The sequence below is a fragment of the Lissotriton helveticus genome, chromosome 2_2 (assembly GCF_964261635.1).
Source record: "Lissotriton helveticus chromosome 2_2, aLisHel1.1, whole genome shotgun sequence".
Classification (NCBI taxonomy): domain Eukaryota; kingdom Metazoa; phylum Chordata; class Amphibia; order Caudata; family Salamandridae; genus Lissotriton; species Lissotriton helveticus.
In genome coordinates, this window is record NC_136060.1 from 140,631,425 (window position 1) to 140,652,857 (window position 21,433).

Below are 21,433 nucleotides of genomic sequence, written 5' to 3' on the forward strand. Positions count from 1 at the left end.
CCTCGTTCCCACTGCCGCCAGATGACATGGCAGCACTGACTTTTCTACTCCAGTCACAAACAGGAGCCCACATGGTCTCCAGGTTGTATGGACTCTGTGTGGCGGCACTTCCTGCTTCGGATGCGAAAGTTCGTGCGGCATGGGAACTTAATCTGGGTGGCCCCATCACGGACGCCCAATGGGATGCCTGTTGCCGCTCCACTAAAGAGGTATCTGTCAACAGTAGACATAAGCTAATACATTTAAAATTTTTGAGGCGACTATACTTCACACCGGCGCTGGCCCACAGAATTGACCCGACCAGACCTCATCACTGCCCTAAATGCAAAGCTCCGCATGCCGATTTTGCACATCTCACATGGACCTTTCCGAGACTACACACCTACTGGCTACAGGTGCACCACATCTTGGCCGACATTTTGGAATGTGAATTGCAACACAAGCCGGAAATTGCACTGCTTGGCTATGTCGCTGAGTTCCCCCGGGCCACGCGTAAGCTTGCTGCCATAGGTTTCTTGCTGGCGAAGAGGGAAATTGCTTTACTTTGGGGGTTCAGACGAATCCCTGATTCCAAGTCTTGGATGCGCAGCCTTGCCCAATGCAATACCAATAGTGTAGAATACTCCACGCAGATCCCAACGGCTTCACGCCCTATCGACATCTGGGGCCCATATCGACAGTATCTTAGCAAGATTACACGGGATGCACACTCCCAAGCTGCTAGCTCTCTTGTCCCAGAAGGGGTGGGCTAGGTGGTTTTGGTTACCCTAGCGTGCGCTACCTATTGCGTTCCACAGTGCTTGGCGTGTACACACTCTCGGAAAAGGGTATGCGTGAGCAGCTGGTTTTGGATTGTATGCTGGTTGGGGCCGAGATGTTTCCCTCCTCTGTTTCCTTGCATCCCTTGCCCCGGCTGAAATAGTTGCTTCACCCTAATCTTACATTTGTCGTTTTACCCACCCTCGTCTGCCTACGCATATACTAATGCCATCTTCCTTGTCAATTGATGTGTTGCTTGCCGCTCTCTCTATCACGAAGGCTCATTCATTTTCGTTCTGTTTGAAAAAGGTTATATCTCTTTGTGTCATCATTCCGCGCATGCAATTTTCCCTCGGATATGGAAAAAGTGAAAATGAGACTTTAGAATGTGTTACACTGCTTGTAAATGTCATTGGTCTAGTCCTCCATTTGCTTCCTTTGTATAATGACCGCTAACGTTTTCATTGTAAACAGTTTACTGTGTAATTGTATGCCTACACGGACCAATCTGATGCTAATAAAGAGATTTAAAAAAAAAAGAAAAAATCCGAAAAGGCTTCCTCGAAACGAGTGAAGAAATCCGAAACCGCTTCGTCCTTTTTTTGTCTACATGCAGTCAACTTATCCCAATCCACCTTCTTTGGAGGAATAAGAGAGTGCATAAATTTTATTATTCGCCCCGGTAATGCCAAGATCTCAAGTTTCGGTTTTTCCCCTGGCTTCCGTTCCTTGTCCCAGTCCTTAAATTCCTCCCAAGTACCTCCCAATTCCTCCGCATGATCTGTACCCTTCACCTGCCTCCACACATCCACCGGAACCAGTAATCCAAAGAACAATTCTATGTCAGCTAAAGTCATAACCGTCGAGGAAGCTGCTTCCGTCAATTCTTTGTAATAAGCAGTCGGGTTTTTTCTAGAGTCGGGCAACTGCGCCTTCAGCGCCAACACCTCACTCCGTTTCCAAGGCGTGTATACCCACTGTTCCTGGAAACGAGCATCTACACGAGCTCTGGTCACATTATTAGTTACTGGGTCTACCAGTTCAGGCACTTCAGGATGGAAAATAGGGTGAACTTCGTGCATTGGATGCGCTCCAAAAAAAAATGGCCCTCCTGCTGACGGCAATTCATTTCTATATTCCCGCAAAGTCCACACATTCTGTAACACATCCCTCATACTAGTATTAGCCCTATAGGCTCTGTCCTTAATGTCATAAAGAACCTGGGGCGCCGTTCCACCATAACCCTGCTCCCACAACACTATTAGCGTCGTTGACATATGCCATAAAGCATGCTGCTGCATCAGAGGCTCATAATCCTTCATTGTGGACCAGATGTCTTCCAGTACGTAAATAGGACTCCTAGCCCACTGACAAGCCTGATTAGCCACTATCGTTTTTTCATCCAACCCAACAGTAGAGCGTGTAAGCAATGTACGTACTTGAGTAAGTATCCCACTTCCGGCACCTCGAATCGGGGTCGTCAACTCACCTTGGGGGGTAGCGCTAGCAGAAACAGTGGGAAGTGCAGAAGAGATCACAGAGGGGCAGGTGGGCTCGCCGCAAAGAAAGTAACCAAGGGCGCAGTCACGGAAGAGGTGACAGAAGACAATGCTTGTTCGACATCTCTCGAGAAAGTAGGGGCCAAAACAGAGGAAGTGGGGGTGCCGAACAAGGGAGGAGCAACCGTTTGTGGAACTGAAACCACCGCAGGGGAAGCAGAACCTGTCAACACGGGGTACAATGATTGCGGAGCATACGGGGGAGGGGGCCGAACATTCAAAATGTCCTCCACCTCATCTTGCTCTTCCTCTCTTACTACATAGCTTTTATCCGTCTATAACCTATGAAGTCTGTCTGCGCGCTCAATCTGTATCTCATTCTCTTTCTTAGTATGTTCTCTCGCCTTTTGTGCCATCGTCTGCGCTGCTCTCTTCTGAGCCACCTTCTCCTCTCTTATCTGTCGTTCCCTTACTTCTTTTTGCCACATCCTCAAGGAATCGAACATACTCTGGCGGCTACGCTTAGCAAATAATCTGTCCTGCAAATAATCTAGTTTTGCCACATCGAAAGAACCAGTCAACGGCCATTGCAAATCTACGTTACCCTTGGTATACTTGTGCCACAAAGTATTAAACAAAATTGGAGTCAATCCATGTTTAACATACATCTCGAAATTAGGTGAGCCCTCCACTGAAACACGGCATCTTCACCCACTCAATCACACACCAACACAAAATTCACACTCACCCTCTCACCGACACCCAGACCGCACAATCACTACTAAGCACACACACATATATTCACGCTTCCTGTGCGTCAAATCCCTGCCAAACACGTGTTACCAAAATGGGACAAGGCCCGTCGACCAAGTCCTGGGGAACCTGGACCCTACCACAGGCCGAACAGTACGCTCACTGTTCCGAGATTGGGGAACACATCCGCCACCCGGCGGCACTACAGATCGCTGCGCACTTTACCACTGGAGACCCGGGACCCGCTCCCAACAAACCACACACACTAGGGGTTCAGGTGAGTCCCAGAATCCGCCCGCAATGAGCCATGCCTCGACCGCAGTACCACCCGGTTAGATGACTACAAACAAACGTCCACCCAACCTCCTCCAAGTCTGTCAGAGCACCACTCGCACTCTGAGTTCCCCGGAGCACACTAGCCCCAGGAGCACACGGGCTCCTCCAACCACTAGAGACACGCCGGTCTTGGAGACACACCAGTCTCTTGGAGCGTCCCAGCTCCCTCAATCAACAGTCGGACCACTCACCTTCTATACACGGTACCGATCTCTACCGTTCTCCACCGCCGGCTGCTGGGACCAACACGGTCAGCTCCAAAGTTCCGCCTTCTGGACCCCGGCGCAAGATCATGAACCGGGACCTCTGCCGATCAGCAGGGTGGGGCAGCGCTGCGAGAACCAAGCTCGGCATCAAATGGGTACCCGGACCCACCGTGCCGACCAGAGGGTCCCCGGCCTTCTGCTACCCACTTACGGGTGAGAAAGATCCTTATCGCGGGGTCCCTGTTCGAGCGCCATCTGATAAGCATGGCTCAAATCCACCCGAGTGACTGACCGCACTCACCTATAATTACCAAGTAAGAAGTCAGCCGGACAGTGGAGAAGAATAAACAAAGTATTTTATTAGGCCACAAACTCCCATATGAGAGGGCCCTGTCCGACCTCACCCCTAGGAGTGCGCCGAGAGGACTGACTCATTTCATCACAGCAATACATTATAACATGGTACAGCAAAGTAAAACAAGCCCATACTGGAAAAGTGCTGGACCCCGGAGAGGGTGAACAATGGCCTCACACAAGAGGCATCTGCACCTGCAATAGCAACATTTGGTTATTTCTGCCCAAGGCCGCGGAGCCAGGCCTCAGCATCTCCAGCGCATGAGAACATTACTGATTAGGGTTTTTTGTTATACGTTTCGGTCACAGTTAGCTAAGAAACGAAAACTGCTGCGTTCAGGGTTTTTCCTATTCCTATGGGAGGGGGAGTGAGCGAGTTCGACTCGCACGCAGAGAGAAGCACCCCAAAATGGTGGCACACAAGCTAAGCTAAGAAAACTGAATAACATCACACGCATAAATGAATAATGAGATGGAGAATATAAACGTAAATGCATAAATGAATACATCATTAGTTAGACACATTATGCTAACTCATAAATGTAAGTGGGCGGGGCATCAGAAAATGAAACCTATCATTCTCTTTTCCATGATCTGGGCTGGAAGAACTGTGGATGAAAAGGTAACCAATGTAGGATCCGTGTGCTGACACCCTCTAGCTGCATGAACATAATTGATAAAATACCGTTAGACTTGACATGTTACATGCCTGGCAGGACTTTAATCAACTTTAGGATGCTTGAATGTTTTCAAACATCTTGGAGACCTCTCAATTTAAATTCTAGGATCCATAGCAGCTTCTGCCAAGTATTGTTCTAACCACAGGGATGATCGCTAACACTGAGATGATCGCTTGATGTCACTGGGTTATGATCAACAGTTGCTTCATTCGCTGCAAGCATTTGAGGTTCCGTGAGGCTCTGTTCTTCTATAGAGTAACTTGGAAATTCCTGCTCCTTCTCAGGCCTCTTGAGTAGGAGCCTGTCGGTTGATTTCTTGTGGACCAGATGCTCTCCCAATCGGCCTGCTGACTATCCCAGAGGGCACGCTGTATGTGGTAAGGATTGCCTTCGATTTTATAGAAGATATTGGTTTGTCGTGTACAGTATCATGAGTGGGTGTCGAATCAGTGCAAGGTGCAATCAAGTGCTCAGGGACTTTCTCAAAACGATCCAAATACTCCCGTTGGAGAGTTGACAAGGGAAGAGTAATCTCTGTATGACCAGGATAGATTTTATTCCTTCTTTTTCTTGCATGCTTTGTTTCCCTTTTAGTTAGACGTAAAAACCCGGGGGTTTTGTTCTTCAAGCTGCTACCGTCAGGAGACTCATTTTGGGGCGAATGGTGAATTTTTATATTTTGCTCCTCTTTGTTCTCATATTCTCAATCTGCCATCACTTTATTGAGGTCTCGTTGACTGGAATGCTGTCCTCAATCTGTTTAGTTCCTCTCTTGGGTGTGGACCCACGCCGAGCCTCGGGGCATAGGCTATTTTTACCTTCTCTAATCTCCTTAAAGCACACACCGTCATTGTGATACCTTTCATAGGTCACAGCGTCTTTCTTTTTCTATTGGAGGTCACGGACTTAGTCTAGTGTGCTGGTTCACATTTTTCACATTTTATCTTCGTGTCACTTCACTTGCACCGTGATCGCAGTCGCTAACACATATTCACTTCTCACAGTTAACACACTGATTTCTATGTATTGGCATGTCAAAGTACACATTTTTCGCCAATAATACCTTCACGTTATAGCCACCAGATGAAACATAGTTTAGTCTATAAGTTGCAGATGTATCTGCATGTTCTCCCTTGTATGCCTCGATCGTTTAATGTTGGCTTCACTAATATAAACATGAATGTTTTTGATGTAAACAACTTCTGAATATGTACTGTAAAACTTTGGTTTCTTATCATTTCATTTACAGCGGCCCCCGAGGAAGGGACCCATTGTCCCGAAATGCATCGGGCCACCATTTCTACTGCTGTTGACTGCTGGTGACTCGCTCTTCTCCCTTGGGCTGAGTGGTCGCTCCCCAGTGTCCTCCTGTGTCACTCGGTATCGTTGCTGCATAGCTTTGTTGCTTAATCTGCCTAATTATTGCTGCCTGCTGTGTGCCTGGTTTGCCGCTCTGAATATTTTACACTTTTGAATTTAAAATCGCCGCTTTTACTGTATTTGCGCGTTTCCGCTGTGCTCCCCCCTCCGCCTCCATTTTGTTGTTGTTGTGGTCATCTGTAGCCCGCCCCGCCTCCCAGCTGAGCCGCCCTCCCACTGACCAGAACAGCGCTCCACTACCGGAAAGCGCCGTGACTCGCTCTTCTCCCTTGGGCTGAGTGGTCGCTCCCCAGTGTCCTCCTGTGTCACTCGGTATCGTTGCTGCATAGCTTTGTTGCTTAATCTGCCTAATTATTGCTGCCTGCTGTGTGCCTGGTTTGCCGCTCTGAATATTTTGCACTTTTGAATTTAAAATCGCCGCTTTTACTGTATTTGCGCGTTTCCGCTGTGCTCCCCCCTCCGCCTCCATTTTGTTGTTGTTGTGGTCATCTGTAGCCCGCCCCGCCTCCCAGCTGAGCCGCCCTCCCACTGACCAGAACAGCGCTCCACTACCGGAAAGCGCCGTGACTCGCTCTTCTCCCTTGGGCTGAGTGGTCGCTCCCCAGTGTCCTCCTGTGTCACTCGTTATCGTTGCTGCATAGCTTTGTTGCTTAATCTGCCTAATTATTGCTGCCTGCTGTGTGCCTGGTTTGCCGCTCTGAATATTTTGCACTTTTGAATTTAAAATCGCCACTTTTACTGTATTTGCGCGTTTCCGCTGTGCTCCCCCCTCCGCCTCCATTTTGTTGTTGTTGTGGTCATCTGTAGCCCGCCCCGCCTCCCAGCTGAGCCGCCCTCGCCCCTCCCCCTACACCATCCATATATGACAGGAGTTCCCGCGCGCAGCGTTTACGCGCAGCGACCGCGCCCAATCCGCGCCGAAGGTGCGCCAAAGGTAAGCCCGTCTACGCCCGTCCGCGCCTGGCCCGCGCCCAGCGCCAGACCCCCTGCCCCTCGCGCTGCCCAGCCCTCCCGCATTACTTACGATGCCACCACCCTCCTAGCCCTTAACCCCGGTCGCGCCCCCAACTGCGTCCAAGCCGCTCCTGGAAACACCCATGGACCTTTCTCTTGCTACTCCTGCAAATTCATCGGCACCGACAACATCTCCGCTACGACCACACCACAGACTCCCGACCCCAACCACCTACAATGCATCCTTCTCAACACCCGATCGGTCCACAGACACGCCATTGACCTATGGAATCTACTAGACACCATCTCTCCAGACGTCGCCTTCCTAACAGAAACATGGATGAACGCTTCCTCCGCCCCAGACATCACCATTGCCATCCCTGAAGATTATAAGATCACACGCAAGGACCGTACCGGCCACACAGGAGGAGGAATCGCTATCGTCCATAAAAAATCAATCCACATCTCAACCAGCTCTGACGTCAACCTCGCCAACTCTGAACACCTTCACTTCCAGATCCACATCGACCCCAAGACCACACTCAGAGGCACCCTCCTCTATAGACCACCAGGACCTCGCGCAAAATTCAGTGAAGACATCACGGACTTCATCACTCCACACGCGCTCCCCTCCAAAGATTACATCCTTCTGGGAGACCTCAACTTTCACCTTGAAAAGAACAACGACCGCAACACCACCACCCTTTTGGACAACCTCGCCAACCTCGGACTTAAACAACTGGTCACTTCCCCCACCCACATCGCAGGTCACACACTCGACCCCATCTTCACCTCCAGCAATCATGTCTCCTTCAGCCACACTACGGATCTCCTCTGGACTGATCACAGCTGCGTTCACTTCACCTACAACAAGCCGAAACCCACCAACCACCTCCAACCAACTCTGCATAGAAACTGGAACAAAATCACCATCGACCAGATCTCCTCATCGCTCCTTTTAAACACACCAGCCCACTCTTCTAACCCAGACCAAGCCGCCGCCAACTTCACCCTATGGTTATCCAACACCACTGACATCCTAGCACCACTGAAAAAACGTCAAAACAAACCTGGCAGCAAGAAAGCCTCATGGTTCAACGATGATCTTAAGAAATCCAAGAAACTCTGCCGCTCCCTTGAGAAGGCCTGGAAAAAAGACCCAACCTCCAGCACCAAGGACGCCTTCAAAAACGCCACCCGCATACACCACCAACTGATCCGGAATGCCAAGAAAACAGCATTCAAGGATCGACTAGACAACAACGCCCACAACAGCAAGGAACTTTTCAACATCGTCAAGGAATTCACCAACCCCTCGGCCAACTCCAACGACATCACCCCCTCTCAAGCCCTCTGCGACTCCCTGGCTCTATTCTTCCACAACAAAATCGCAGACATCCACAACAGCTTCGACAACCAACCCGGAGAACAACCCACCCAACCATATGCCGAACATTCTCCCCCCTCGAACACCCTTAACGACTGGAACCCAATCTCCACTGAGGACACCATCTGCCTGATGAACTCCATCCACTCAGGATCCCCCACAGACCCATGCCCTCACCACATCTTCAACAAAGCAGACTCCATCATAGCACCGCACCTCCGAGACGTCATCAACTGCTCCTTCAACTCCGCCACCTTCCCAGAAATCTGGAAACACGCTGAACTTACCGCCCTTCTGAAAAAACCCACAGCGGACCCCACCGAACTCAAAAATTACCGCCCCATATCGCTCCTTCCTTTCCCGGCCAAAGTCATCGAAAAAGCTGTCAACAACCAGCTCGCCGCTTTCCTCGAAGCCAACAAATCCCTCGACTCCTCACAATCTGGCTTCCGAGCAAAACACAGCACCGAGACCGCCCTCATCGCAGCAACAGACGATATTCGAACTCTACTGGACAATGGAGACACAGTCGCCCTCATCCTCCTCGACCTCTCTGCAGCCTTCGACACAGTCTGCCACAGCACCCTTTTACAACGCCTCAGAAACATCGGAATACAAGGAAAAGCACTTGAATGGATCACCTCGTTCCTCACCGGAAGAACCCAGAGAGTCCGCCTTCCACCATTCAAGTCCGAGGCCACTGAAGTCATCTGTGGCGTACCACAAGGATCCTCACTCAGTCCCACCCTCTTCAACGTATACATGAGCCCCCTTGCGGCCATCGCTCGCCAACACAACCTCAACATCATCTCCTACGCGGATGATACTCAACTGATCCTTTCTCTCACCAATGACCCCAGCACCGCCAAAACTAACCTACACGAAGGAATGAAAGAAGTTGCCGAATGGATGAAACACAGCCGTCTGAAACTTAACTCAGATAAAACAGAAGTCCTCATCTTAGGTACATCCCCCTCTGCATGGGACGACTCTTGGTGGCCGGAAGCCCTTGGAAAAGCACCCATCCCGACAGACCACGCACGGAACCTAGGCGTTATCCTGGATTCTTCACTCTCAATGAACAGACAAGTCAGCGCCGTATCCTCATCCTGCTTCAACATTCTTCGCATGCTCAAAAAAACATTTCGCTGGATCCCCACCGAAACCAGAAAAACAGTCACCCATGCTCTGGTCACGAGCCGACTGGACTACGGAAACACCCTCTACGCAGGTACTACCGCTAAACTCCAGAAGAAACTCCAACGAATCCAAAACGCCTCAGCCAGGATCATATTAGACATCCCGCGTAACGAATACATCTCTGGTCACCTGAAAGACCTCCACTGGCTACCCGTCAATAAGAGGATCACTTTCCGACTGCTAACCCACGCACACAAATCACTCTACGACATCAGACCAGAATGCCTCAACTCACGACTGTCCTTTTACACCCCCCCCCGCCAACTACGTTCTTCCAACCAAGCCCTCGCCACTGTACCTCGCATCAACAAGACCACCATGGGAGGCAGATCCTTCTCATACCTGGCAGCTAAAACATGGAACTCACTCCCCACTTACCTTCGCCTTACCCAGAACCACCTAGCATTCAGAAAGCAGCTTAAAACATGGATATTTGACAAGTAATCCTCCTCCCCTCCCTAAGCGCCTTGAGACCCTATGGGTATGTAGTGCGCTATACAAATTCTCTACTTGACTTGACTTGACTTGACTGTTAACTATGTTGTTTCGCCAATATGTTAAGCATTGTGTGATATATTATGTGAGACGGGTACTAAAAGATAGTCATAATGTAATGACACCATTGTACATGATTTAAGAATACATGAACAATCCTGTAAAACAAATAAGAATTGTTACAATTAATGAAAGCTCATTTCGTATTTGTGTTTTATTTAGATTTAGTAGTTTATGTACAACGATAAATCAAACCAAAAGGTTGATTACACAAACGAGAGCTGTGCTCTCAGTTAGATCCCAACAGTGTATGTTCGGTACCCACCACAAGTTACATTGTTATTCTAGGGACAGGCAGGCCTATAACACTGAGAAGCACGCGAAAGATAGATCAAATATCTTTCAATTCCAGATTAGATTTTGATGAGTGTGAAAATCTTACTAATCTAGGTGTGCTAGCTACCCAGCATCTTTTTTATAAGGCTCCTTGAACTGCCTGATTGAGCCTCTTCCTAGGCTATTTCTTGGTGCCCCCAGGCAGAGGAACCCCTGCGGAAGCCTGAAATACCCGAAGACTCCCCTGGACTAATGCACAAATCCACAGCTGACTGCAGGTAAAACAACGCTCTGGATTCGAAGAATCGCTGGCCATTGGGCCCTCCGAGGGATCGCCCAAATCAAGATGATCTAGTGCATTGCGGCAACTGTTGTTCTGTCTTCCACAAAGTTATAGGCAGCTACTGCATTCCTCTGGACCACAGATGCCGAAGAAACTTTCTGCTCCACTTGCCACTGCCAAGGCTTGTTGGATAACAGCCCAGCAACCAAAACATGCATTTGATGCAGCTGCTAGAGGGGACTCATCCGAAATTCATCCAACATTAGCAGCGGCCCCCTGTTGTGTTTTTGAAACTTTTTCCTCCGCAGCACCGTTTCAGTGGTAAAGGCAGCTCACCTGCAACTCCCCTTCACCCCCGGGGGCAGCCAAGACAACACTGCACCAGGGCTCACTGGGCCAGGTAAAATTGAACTGACTATTGTGGCTTTGTTCTGGGACCCACATCACCTTTATTCTGCAAGGTTTCCACACACCTCGACCTGCAAGTGACAGATTATCACTAGTGTTTTTTCCCACAGACAGGAATTATAACGTTTCAATGTTTTAATTTGCTCTGATTTTATATTGCTTCAAAAATCTACAACTCCAGTTATATGTATACTATTCTGGTCATTTTGGTATCGAAATTAAGATAAAAATCTGTTTCATTTTTATAAATCGGAGTTGGATTTCTTTTGAGTTGTTTCAATTATTTAATGTCCAAGTTGGTACTCTGAAATGCTTAACACATGTTCCTCTAGTAAAAACTGACTGCTCTTTGCCACACTACTAGGACTGAGGTAAGGATTTACTAATGTAAATCCAAGTACCATTTTTGGGGTTTGTTATTGCTTAGCATGGTGAAGACTAGCCAGCATCACCACATAATACTCCACCTTCCTACAGCTGCTGCTTGGGTATTGCACATAAACACAGTGTCATCTCTTCCACTCCTATCTGACCAATGTTGTCCTCAAACTTACAGTATATGGACAAAAAAAATCTGGCACACTTGTCATGGTTACAACCCAAACAAACACCATTCATGTACTCTGAACATTTAAATGCTGAATGCTACATCTCAGTGTCTTATTTGACAGAAAAATACGTTTGGAACCGAAACTGCATAACATCTCTGCAACCTTCCCACTCTAATGAAGGAGATAGAAAATCCCCATAAAATAGTATCAGGTAAACAGATATCTATGGATTCTGTAGAAATAACTCTGTACCATCTCAGGAGAATGGAGCTGACAGTGGGTGGTGACGGTGTTACTTGCTTGTTTGTGGATAGTGACAACCTGAGGTGTGTTTGCCTGGTACAGGTGTTTTACGTAGGAAACGATGAGATGAAATCATTTTGCAACAAACGGAATCGTAACACGATTTTACTTAAAGGACCCAGATCAGCAGCATTGAGAATTAATTTAAACAATGGGGACTGTCCTTGTGACAAATAATAACATGGACGACTTTGGGAGGAACTTGGGAGGTGACCGCTGAGCCTGCTCCAGGCGAGGTCACCCCCCACGCGTCACCGCTGCTGCCTGCCTCCTGCTCTGCCTACCTCGAGCGACCCAGCCGCCGCTGAGCCGCCCGCTTGCCTGGTTCTTTTCCCGCCGCTGCCTCCCTGCGGCCCCGCCCCCGACAGCCCATTCACCGCTCCCGCCACCCGGATTCCTTCTTAAGGAAGCAGCGCTGACCACGAGGGAGTGACCGCTGAGCCTGCTCCAGGCGAGGTCACCCCCCACACGTCACCGCTGCTGCCGCTGCCTGCCTCCTGCTCTGCCTACCTCGAGCGACCCAGCCGCCGCTGAGCCGCCCGCTTGCCTGGTTCTTTTCCCGCCGCTGCCTCCCTGCGGCCCCGCCCCCGACAGCCCATTCGCCGCTCCCGCCACCCGGATTCCTTCTTATGACGCCCCCACCCACGCGCAGCGTTGACGCGTAGCGGGCGCGCCGATTGTGCGCCGAAGGCGCGCCAAAGGCAAGCCCGTCTGCGCCCGTCCGCGCCTGGCCCGCGCCCAGCGCCAGGACCCCTGGCCCTCACCGATGCAAGACGACCCGACAGACCTACAACGCCGCCGCCCTCCACGCACTTAATGCCGGCCGGAACCCCGCCTGCTGCCGAGCCTCCCCGAGACGCATCCACGGACCCTTCACCTGCAAGACCTGCAAGTTCACCTCCCTCCGAACCTGCACCACACCCGCCAAGCCATGCACCAGCAGCAACCACCTCAAGTGCATCCTGCTCAACACCCGCTCCGTCCACAGACACGCCGTGGAACTCTGGAACCTCCTCGACGCTACAGCACCTGACGTCGCCTTTCTGACGGAAACCTGGATGACCGCCTCCTCAGCCCCCGCCATCGCCATCGCCATCCCGGACGGGTACAAGATCATCAGGAAGGACCGCGTCAACCAGACCGGAGGAGGCATCGCCATCGTCCACAGGAACACCATCCGCATCACGACCGACTCCGACGACACCTTCGCCGCCGCCGAGCACCTCCACTTCCAGGTACACACCGACCCAAAGACGACCCTCAGAGGCACCCTCGTCTACAGACCCCCGGGACCACGCACACAATTCAGCGAAGAAATCACGGACTTCATCAGCCCGCACGCCCTCCCCTCCGCCGACTACATCCTCCTAGGGGACCTCAACTTCCACCTGGAGAACAACAAGGACCGCAACACCGCCGCCCTGCTGGACAACCTCGCAAACCTCGGACTCAAGCAACTGGTCAACACCCCCACCCACTACGCCGGCCACACGCTTGATCCCGTCTTCTCATCCAGCAAGCACATCACATTCAGCCACTCCACCGGACTCCACTGGACCGACCACAGCTGCGTCCACTTCAGCTTCAGAAGAACCACGACCCACCACCACCCGCCACAGGTTCCCCACAGAGGCTGGAGCAAGATCACCACCGAGCAGCTCACCACCTCCCTCAGCCAGAACCCACCCGCCAGCACAACGGACCCCAATGAAGCAGCCCGCAACTTCACACAGTGGCTGACCGCCTGCGCCGATGACCTCGCGCCACTGAAGAACCCTCCCAGCAGACCCAGAAGCAAGAAGGCATCCTGGTTCACCGACAAACTCAAGGACTCCAAGAAGACCTGCCGCACCCTCGAGAAAGCCTGGCTCCTCGACCAGACCACAGACAACATGACCGCCCTCAAACACGCCACCCGCAAGCACCACCAGCTCATCCGAACCACCAAGAACAAATCACTGAAGGAACGACTGGACAACAACGCCCACAACAGCAAGGAACTCTTCACCATCGTCAAGGAGTTCTCCAACCCCAGCACCGGCAACAACGACATCACTCCGTCACAAGATCTCTGCGACTCCCTCGCCTCGTTCTTCCACCGCAAGATCACCGACATCCACAACAGCTTCGGCGCACCATCCACGCACCCAACCGGCGAACCAACGCCCCCCACCGCCACCCTCCGCACCTGGACCACAGTGACCACCGAAGACACAGCCCGCACGATGAACACCATCCACTCCGGATCTCCAACCGACCCCTGCCCCCACCACGTCTTCAACGAGGCCGACTCCACCATCGCACCCCAACTCCAGAACATCATCAACACCTCCTTCAACACCGCCACCTTCCCGGAGAGCTGGAAGCATGCCGAGCTCAGCGCCCTACTGAAGAAACCAACAGCGGACCCCACCGACCTCAAGAACTTCCGCCCCATCTCGCTCCTCCCTTTTCCTGCTAAAGTCATCGAGAAGATCGTCAACAGACAGCTTGCCGCCTTCCTCGAGACGAACGGATCCCTCGACCCCTCGCAGTCCGGTTTCAGAGCCAACCACAGCGCCGAGACCGCCCTCATCGCAGCCACCAACGACATCCGAGCCCTGCTCGACAACGGGGAAACAGCGGCAATCCTCCTGGACCTCTCTGCAGCGTTCGACACTGTCTGCCACCGCACACTAGTTCAGCGCCTCAGCAACATCGGTATCCAAGAGAAGGCACTGGAGTGGATCATCTCGTTCCTCGCTGGAAGAACACAGAGAGTCCGCCTCCCCCCGTTTCGTTCCGAGGCTACCGAAGTCATCTGCAGCGTCCCGCAAGGATCCTCTCTCAGCCCCACCCTCTTCAACGTCTACATGAGACCTCTTGCAACCATCGCACGCCAACACAACCTCAACATCATCTCCTACGCCGACACCCAGCTGATCCTCTCCCTCACCAGAGACCCCGACACCGCCAGAGCCAACCTGCACGAAGGGATGAAAGACGTCGCAGACTGGATGAAGAACAGCCGCCTGAAACTGAACTCAGACAAGACGGAAGTCCTCATCCTGGGAACATCGCCCTCCGCCTGGGACGACTCCTGGTGGCCCCCCACCCTGGGCACCACACCCAAGCCAACAGACCACGCACGCAACCTGGGCTTCATCCTGGACTCCTCACTCTCGATGACCAGACAAGTCAACGCAGTCTCCTGATCGTGCTTTCACACCCTGCGCATGCTTCGCAAGATCTTCCGATGGATCCCGACCGATACCAGGAAGACGGTCACCCAAGCACTCGTCACCAGCCGACTGGACTACGGAAACACCCTCTACGCCGGAACCACAGCCAAGCTACAGAAAAGACTCCAACGCATCCAGAACGCCTCCGCCCGACTCATCCTGGACATCCCCCGACGCAGCCACATCTCCGGCCACCTGAGAGACCTGCACTGGCTCCCCGTCAACAAGAGGATCACGTTCCGGCTCCTCACCCACGCACACAAGTCTCTCCACGACCTGGGCCCCAAGTACCTCAACGACCGCCTAACCTTCTACACGCCCACCCGCCAGCTACGGTCTACCAGCCTCGCCCTCGCCGCCGTACCACGCATCCGAAGAGCCACCGCCGGAGGAAGATCCTTCTCCTACCTGGCGGCCAAGACATGGAACTCCCTCCCCATCCACCTTCGGATGACCCAGGACCACCTCGCCTTCAGGAAACAACTTAAGACCTGGCTGTTCGAGCAGTAGCGGACCCTTTCCCCCAAGCGCCTTGAGACCCTTCCGGGTGAGTAGTGCGCTATACAAGTGTTATGATTGATTGATTGAACTTAGGGAGAGCCACCGCTCCCCCTAGCATGCCTTTTGGTATCTCTGGCAGAGGCACCCAATCCATACATGCCAACAGATCGAGTCAGACGGGAGACTCGATTTTTAAAGGCAAAAATTGATTTATGTCTTCGGCATAATATTGCCTCTACTTCAATAGAAGTCAATGGGGAAAATAGCCCCCTCGTTTGTTTTTTCTCCATATCTCCCACTTTCCATTATTCGCATGTATGGGCGCTGCCATTGTTACCCTTGGTATCCTAACAGCAACAGACACCGAAAGTAAACCGCTCTTCTGTGCCCTTCTGCTACCACTTAACAGCATTTACTAGAAGGATGTTGCAGGCTAATGATGGCCGCTGTGGGTCAAAGGCCGTGACCTGTCTTGGGGGTAAACATACACAAATGGCAAATATTCCGCATTTTCATGTTTCGTGAGTCCAGGTTTTGAAAGAACACGGTGTCTGTCGGCCACTGTGTGGTTTCTACGCTGTAGTTCACGGGCTGCGAGGAAATGCTACCCTTTAATTAGTATCCATAGAGGCATGGGTGTAAACAGAGAATGTTGCTATGATTGCTTCGGCTCCACGTCCTGAAATGAAGTTTGAGTTCCATTCTCGGACGCAATATGCTCTACGGATAGGCAGCTTTTCTAAGGTAAGCTTTTGTTAGAACAACCTACGCTTCGGGCACGCTTAATATTATTATTTTTACAATTCACATTATGAAAGATGGAACTTCCGGTGTGTTATATTTGCAGAGTGTAATTCGTGTCGATGTCACAACAGTACAGATGTACAGCCTATTTGTAATGTGTCCATTTCATATGTTGTATTCCAAAATTAGGAAAAGGAAGAATGAAGTGCTTCTGAAGCAACATAGGTCACAATGCGACGTGAACCATAATTTCACCTAGTCGAATACCATTGACAACCATTAGAATTCATTATTCGTGTTTAGTGTGCTAAACTGCAGTAACACTTTGCTGAAGGCGCTTGTTAAAAGAACTTCTGGCCTTTTATAAATAACACAACGCTGTAGTGATTGCTTTGTTATTCTAGTTATTTCCGAAACAATATTCAGCATGTTCGGTACAATGCCAGGCACACAAACGAGTCGACATGTGTATCGGATTTCACAACAGGGCGTCCTAAACAGTGCTGTTCTCTTTAAATTGAGTTAAAACATCCCGGTGGCCACCCACAATACACAGACATGTGGTAATTAGTTCATTGTGTACTCCTGGACTTTGTAAATATATTGTGCTTGTCTAATAGTGCGAGATGTATTGTATTGTATTGTAATTGCATTTATATAGCGCTTACTACCCCTGACGAAGCGTCGAATCGCTTTTTCGGCGAGTAGCACGCTACTCCGGGACCCACAGAGGATTAATGTTGAATTAGTATAGTGAAACATGCGAGTACATTTTAAGTGGTGGATAGGTTAGTCAGTTATTTGGATTTGGAATGATAGCAGAAGGATAGAGGAGGACAAAGGTTTGTATTTATATAGCGCTTGTTGACGCACGCTATTCAGGAAGCCTACAAAGGATTAGTGGTGAATTAATATGGTGAAATATGAAGTAATTTCAGTGGTGGATATTATTCAGTTACTTGGAGTGAGAAGGATAGCTTGCTTAATCTCCACAACGGCCTCCACAACGCTAAGGATGCCTGTCCTCCACCTTGGGGGTGCCCAGGAGTGGACGCCTCACAGGGAAAGCCAGGATGGGTTCCACAGCGGTATTCGTACAAGCGCCTTGAGACCCTTGCGGGTGAGTAGTGCGCTATACAAGTATCAATTTACATTACATTTTAGGGATAAAAGGGGAAGAAAGATTTGCATTCATATAGCACTTGTTACCACTGTTGTGGGTGTTGAAGCGCTTTTCTGGCGATTAGCACGCCACTCCGGAACCCATAAAGGATTACTGTTGAAAATGTGTATATTAAAAAAATTTGAAGTAATTTGAGTAGTGGATATGTTATTCAGTTATTTGGGTAGTATATTAGTATAGTTTAATATGGAATTTGAGAAGTGAACATGTTAGTCTGTTAATTTCGATTGAAAAGGATAGTGGAGGAATAAAAGAGTGAAATAATTTTTTTTAAGGTCTTAGCACTAAGAGGAGGCTTTTGGATGATTAAAAATGAGTTTTGGAGGGGAGGACTCAGAGGAAAGAGTTTAGAAAGGTTTGTTTTAGGGGATCGGTATAATAAAAGATGTGTCAGATGATGCAAGAGGGGTAGAGTAGGAGAGAGTCTGGAAAAGGTTTTTTTGGCAATCATAGTAGTGGTATGGGGTTTGGGATACATGAGAGAGTGGATGTAGAGGACATATTGATAGATCTATAGGATGAGAGATAGGGTAGTGCATTGGGAGGAGTAGTAGAAGAAATTTGAGATGAGTCAGAAGGTTGGGCTAGAAGATATATTGAGCGAAGTATAGGCTGAGAAATAGGGTAGTGCATTGGAAATGCTAAATTAGAAGAAAGTGATAAATATATAGATCCATAATTACATTGAAAGTATATAGATACATAAAGGAGGTAAGCATATGTAGATTAAAGATATAGATAGAGGCACAGGATGAGAAATAGGGTAGTGCATTGGATATGCTTTTTCAGGAGAAAAGTAACAGACAAACAGGTCCAAGTGCATGGAAGGTATATAGATGCACAATGGAAGTATGTACATGTAGACCAAAGATGATTTTTTATTTATTTATTATTATTTTTTTTTCTCTCAACAACATAATTATTTTACATGTTTATACAAAGTAATACACAAAGATAGGTACATATCTACAGTGAAAAAAAATGCTTGTATACAGAGGGATATGCTGTAAATTTCTGTTTGCGTATGGTGCTTATGTGGGGAAGAGCCAAATCTTGAGTAGTTTTCTGAAGATAAGGTGGTTGTCGGTGGACCTTATGTTGGGGGTAAAGAGTTCCATAGTTTGGCTGCTTGAACAGAGAAGGATATGCCACCCATGGTTTTTTTCTTGTATGGTGGGATTTTGAGGCGAGATGCTCCTTCAGAGCGGAGGTTCCTAGTGCAAGGTGCAATGGAAAGAACTAAAGTTAGATTGTGAGACACTTAGCATTTATGCCTGCCTTTTTTTGTAATAGAAGATATTACATAATCTGGCTATTTTATGACATGTTATGATCACACACAGACACAAACGTGAGTGTACCTTAAACAACTTCAGTTAAAGTGACCTAATGATTACAAAGTGAAAGCAAGTTAATACCTCAGCAGAAATCCACAGCTATGGTGAGCTCCATGAACCAAAGCTAAAGGCCCCACAACACGATGCTTATGCTCTTACAACTAACATCACTGATGACATCTGCAATGATAGCATTGAAATTATTAATTACATCATTGATATAAACGCAATCGCAAAATGTAATGAGCCTGATGGATATAGTCATTTTCATCCATAAACACACATAGTGAATGTTGAAAATAAACCTCTTTTGTGTGGCGTAACCCAATATTTTTCCTTGGCTGTTTTTTCCCACTGTAGAACTCTGTACAGAACTCTGTACACTTTACTCCTTCTAGCCAGTGGTAAAGGGCTTGTCTCCTCCTTTCAATATGATGAAATTGACATACCCCCAAGATATTTAATTTACATATAAGATCTTAGTATGTGATACAAAATAGTACCCAGGGTCTGTAAGTTAAATTTCACAAGTGGACTGTAGCAACCATTGTTCCACCTGCTAGCTACAGTAGGAATGTAAACATCATTGCAGGGGCGCCAGAGACAAGCCTGTCTGTGCCTGTCCATCCCTGGATCACACACAGCACCAAACCCCTAGCCCCCCTGCCCTCCTGCCCTCCAAAGATACACCATCGCTGAGCTGTACACCCTCAACCCTGTATGCCGCAACAAACACTACCACCATGGCAACCCATGCTCCACAGTAGAACATTTCACCTGCAAACAGGCCAACAGGGAGGGGTGGAGGGATTGCCATAATCTTTAAACACGAGATTCAGTGCACCCTTGAGACTGCTGATATCGTGGACAGTGAAACGGGGTTCTTTTCGATCTCCGCATTGAATAATCATATCCTAAAGGGGTTTCTAGTGTATAGACCACCGGGACCAGGAGCACAGTTTACCTCCAGTTTGATTGAGAGCTTAACTCAGCCAGCCCTCAGGTATGAGAGGCTCCTACTTTTGGGAGACTTGAACCTTCATTTTTATGAGGCCACTAGTACAGAGGCGCAAGAAAATCGTCAGGAATTAGCAGCACTCCAACTAACTTTAAAATCTGAACTGCCTACCCACTGCCAGGGCCATCTTCTCGACCCGATTTTTGCGAACTGGGAGATGCTGTCTATTGAACCCCCGACTCCCGTGGTATGGTCCAATCACTTTCTGATCTCATTTAAGACGGCGGTACCAGCAATCAAAACACAGGGCAATGTGGGAATTAGGGACAGACACAGGAAATGGGCAAATATCTCCACAGAGGAGTTCAATAAGCTCTTGGCCAGGGCGGGCCTCCAGGGGGCCCGGGGATAGAGTCAGCTTGTGAGGCTCTGGACAGGCGCATTACGGAGGCACTGGACAGCACGGCGCCCTGGTCGAGTAATGCACCAAGGAGACAGTCTAAATCTGCCCCATGGTTCGGTGCCGAACCCCGGGAAAAAAAGCAGCATGCAAACGCCTGGAGAGACAATGGAGAAGAGACTTTTCTGTGAATTATATAAAACTGGTTTTAAGGAATACCACACCTTAATTAGAAAAACCCGGAGAACCTATTATAGCAGTCGGATAGCGGTAGCAGACAACTCGGTGAAGGAGCTGTTCTCCGTTTTTAAAGAGATCTCTGACCTCGCCAGCACCCCTGCTCCTATGACAGGGTCAGAGGAATCCTGCAATTGGGTGGCAGAGTTCTTTGCGCACAAGGTAGAGAGGATATACTCCTCTTTCCCGGACACGGCCAGAGAAGGATGCAGGGGAGTGGAGACTTCCACAGAGGCTAAAGGTATGGATTGCCTTACGACCTTCAGTGTAGGTGAACAAAACTCCTCCGAAATTGGTGGGGTATAGTGAAACAAGTTTCTTCAGGGTGAAAAATGTTTTCCCTTATGAAAGAAAGAAATGTGTAATCTCACAGCACAGTTTGCTTTTCCCGGAACACAATTGTATTGTATGTTAAATTTTGTATGACAATTTTCCGTGTGAGAAATGTTTGTGCATGAAAAAATCACGAGGTTCCAAGGATTATGTCTTAAAACTCACAATCTGAAAAAAAGCAAAAGTCTCTATATACCTTTACACTGTTTTGTGAATTGGGAAAACCATATGATACTTAGGCATAAGTGGAGTGAGCTCAATAAATGGTTGTGTCCATACCCCACACCATTGAGAATGTCCTACTGTTAGGTTCTGATATTAATGTGAAAGGATGAGAGCGCAGAGTGTTGATGTAGGACAACCCTGTGCATAATATGCACACACTCCATATGGAAGTCTATGTCCACATAAGGCATGGAGTAAGTCATCAGGTGTAGAGAGTGTTTGAAAAATGCCACTAATTGGTCTGGAATCTAAAAAGATTCTGGAAAAAATATTAATTGTACAGTTTGTAGAGCGTTGGATTTGTTTGCAAATCCTTTTAGCTGGGACTAACGAGAACAAGACATCACTTTAGCTAGATAACCTTTCTTATTTATTCCATGAGAAAGTAATGGAGATTCCTGAGGAATTTC